At 46.7% G+C, this 3,838-nt stretch overlaps 1 pseudogene; it reads left to right on the forward strand.

Moving 5' to 3' along the window:
- The first annotated feature begins 2,707 nt into the window (after window positions 1-2,707).
- On the forward strand, window positions 2,708-2,825 carry LOC126420296 (5S ribosomal RNA; annotated as a pseudogene).
- The last annotated feature ends 1,013 nt before the right edge of the window (window positions 2,826-3,838 follow it).

The following is a 3,838-nucleotide window of genomic DNA, read 5'->3' on the forward strand; positions in this document are numbered from 1 at the left end:
AGGAACAGGAGAAATGAGATACGTTATAAACTTAAAATCAAAACTCGTGACCATGAAGTAGACGAAGTCAGCGAATTCTGCTACCTCGTAAGAATAATAACTATGGCGGACAGAGCATGGAGGACATAAAAAGTAGACAAGCACAGTCACTGTTGGCATTCCTGGCAAAAGAAGTCTAATAGTACCAAACACCGGCCTCATTTTCAGGAATAAATTACTGAGAATTTAGGTTTTGAAACAGTATTGCATCGTAGTGACTCATGGACTGCGGGGGAGCCAGAAAAGAAGAGAATCGAAGCGTCTGAGATGCCCTGCTTTTGAAGGCTGTTGAAAATTAGGTGGACTTACACTAATACACGTTAACTGTTGGAAACAGCCCTCGTAATCACAGGCGAAGTAAATGAAGTCGAACTTAAATGGCTCTAAGCACTATGGGACTTAACATCTGAGGTCATCAGCCCCATAAACTTAGAACTACTTAAACCTAACTAACCTAAGGACATCACACACATCCATGCCCGAGGCAGGATTCCAACCTGTGACCGTAGCAGCAGGGCGGTTCCAGACTGGATCGCCTAGGACCGCTCGGCCACATCGGCCGGCAACGGGAAACTCACCCCAGTTTGCAGACGAGATAAATGTCGACATTACGCCAGGATTTCAGGTTTATTTCCGACACAGTACCCGACCGTCCGATCGAAAATATTCCTATCAGCAGAAAGGTCGCAACACCAATAAGAAAAATACTTAGAGTTAATAAAAACAGAAATATATTCTGATATCAGAATGGGGAAGTATAATATTAAGCCAAGGGCACCGTTCGCTGACGTCAAAGAGGACAACCGAAAGGACATGTTGGCCGTGAGGTGGGTGGGGGGGATTGGGGGTGACTTCGATGAATCCTACCGAATAGCTGGCGCCGCTTCTCTGCAGTCGTATCACGAAGTACTCGTGATCACCAAGCGAACGAACCGGCTAAGCTCCGTTCAAAGACACGGACAGTTAACTGTACTTCTGCAAGGCGGTGAATGCCTATAGCGAGTTGCAATCATGAAAGATGACGGGGCGGCACCTGCTTGTCGCTCTCTGAAGATCTGACAGAATCTGGCGGACGTGGCGGCGACCAGACCTTGAAGGCTGACTGGCGCGACACTCTGGTAAGCTTACGACTTCATAAACTAGCGCTGGTGCCATCCTTGTGGGAGGGCAAGCAACTGGTACTTGCCTGCTGGGGCGTAGAAACTGCCCACTTCCTTTTTGGCTCAGAGGTTCCTTACCCTGACACAGCCTCAATCATCGGTACAGCGAGATTTTCTGTATTCATATCTCACCTTTGAATAAGAACAGGTTGCTTTGAAACTTGAATAATTTTTAACAGTCGCCGCCATCTTGAATCAATGACGTCAGCCGAAGTCTCCTTCCAGTTCGGTACCTCAGTATGAATGATGATTATATAATTATTATTATGAAACTTTTCACCCTCCTCTAAAACTATTTTAATGATTTTAACCATGATTGAATTTTTAAGCAAATAGGGTTATTCGGAAAGTAAGATCCGGTCTGGTGCGAAATGGAATTCATAGTGAAAATCCGATGAAGCTTTGCAGAGATGAGTTGGGCAGTGTTTCTAGTTTGCCCGTCAAAAGCGTCACGTCGCTCTTCTTAGTACTGAGCGCTCAGTGAGCACGTGACTAGAAAATAGTATCTCTCACCAAGTATGAAAGCTTGTGAGAGATTTCACCTGATGTCGTGCAGCCCACATAACACAACTGTCATGGATTTCCTTCTTCATGAGAATATTCTCGACAGCACTCTGAAGGAGCAATGAAGATGTTCCTGCAGTGTTTTCAGTGGCATGCGTTTGATTACCCACAATGCAGTCCCTCATTTGCTCTCTGCCCACACGAACCGCCGCTTATAGAGGCAACGTTTTGGCACAGACAATAAGTTGCAGATCAGCGTAGAGAACTGCTGCCGTCTATTACGAGGGTATATTCTTTCTTTTCTTTTCTTTTTTTTAATTCCTAAGGGACCAAACTGCTGAAGTCATCGGTACCTAGACTTACACACTACTTAAACTATCTCATGATAATAATAACACACACACTCATGCCAAACTGAGGACTCGAACCTCCGGCGGGAGAGGCCACGCAATCCGTGACATGGCGCCTCAAACCGCGCTGCTACCCGGCGATGAGGGTATTGAAAAGTTGGTACAACGCTATGACAAATGTCTAAATCGGACCGGCGATTATGTAGAGAAGTAGCTGGAAGGAGTAGCTAACTGTTGCAAATAAAACATTCCTAATTTTCACTGTGGTTTCCGTTTCGCGACCGACCGGACCTTACTTTCCGAATAGTCCCCGTAATATTGATGTTCAAGTTATGAACACACTCACAGGTTGCTCTTCATCAATTTGTCTTGAATATGTCATCTAAGTTATTACTTTTTGATTTCTGCTCCACCCTTGTTTTGTTTTCGGCCTTGTGTGGACACCCACGTACGCCTCACAGCACCTGGTGATCTTGGGAGGGTTCGTATCACGTACCTACACGTACAAACTGATTAAATGTGGAATGAAAAGTTTTTCCACAGGACTGGCGAAGAAAGAAACACATGGGAAACACTGACAATAAGAAGGAAGATGGTGACAGAAAACACATTAAGACATCAGTCAATAATTTCCATGGTACTAGAGGGAGCCGTGCCAACGGCCTTGCCACAGTGGTAACACCGGTTCCAGTCAGATCACCGAAGTTAAGCGCTGTCGAGCTGGGCTAGCACTTGGATGGGTGACCATCCGGTCTGCCGAGCGCTGTTGGAAAGCGGGGTACACTCAGCCCTTGTGAGGCAAATTGAGGAGCTACTTGATTGATAAGTAGTGGCTCCGGTCTCGTAGAGTGACATACGGCCGGGAGAGCAGTGTTCTGACTACATGCCCTTCCATATCCGCATCCAATGACGCCTGTGGGCTGAGGATGACACGGCGGTCGGTCGGTACCGTTGGGGCTTTTCCTAGGCCATATCCGACGGAGAGAGCGAGAGAGAGAGAGAGAGAGAGAGAGAGGGTGAGAGAGAGGGTGAGAGGGAGCCGTAGTGGGTAAACAGTGTAGAGAAAGAGAGGGTCTGGAATGTATAGAACAAATATGTGACAAAGAAACAGGAAGGCTATAGTCGAGCGGCGTAGGTAGCATTAAGGCTCAGAATCATGGAAATGCGTGTCTTAACTGCTCATGGCTGTCGCAGGAGACACGTCCGATGAACATCTTGCACTCATCGCTGAAGAAAAGTCGACGCTACTGATCCAGGATACATTGCAGACGATCCGTCCCGCCCACTTCCTTCGCAAATCACGGAGTAGGAGCATCTATGTTGCCGTTCCTAATTGACACCTAACGACAAACTGATCGTATCAAGGCGGTTGCTTGCTGTCTGCGTCGACACAGCCCTACCGGTTGCCTCAAACAAGCAGAGTGCAGTTTTGTTAAATTTTAGTTGCCGGCACCTAAGACTCCATACTTCGCAGATAGCGAATATCGGCTGCTAGTGCTCAAGACGGGTGAACACTACGAGAAAAATCTTTTGCGTTTTGCGTCTCACGACGGTGACGTCACAGAAATCTACACCAAATCGGTGGAGTTTGCCAGTACTATTAAACCATCTTACTGCAAACTGACAATGCGCCCACAAAGTTCACTGTTTGACTGATGAGAAGAACGTGGCTAGTGCCATAACCTGATTTCCCAGGAGCTTCGCTCAGTGGAAGAGGAGCGAAAATAAGCGAACACGTGTCTCGGCTTATAAATAGATAATTGTCCGTTTTTGAGAAAACGACTG

The sequence above is a fragment of the Schistocerca serialis genome, chromosome 9 (genome assembly GCF_023864345.2).
Source record: "Schistocerca serialis cubense isolate TAMUIC-IGC-003099 chromosome 9, iqSchSeri2.2, whole genome shotgun sequence".
Lineage (NCBI taxonomy): Eukaryota > Metazoa > Arthropoda > Insecta > Orthoptera > Acrididae > Schistocerca > Schistocerca serialis.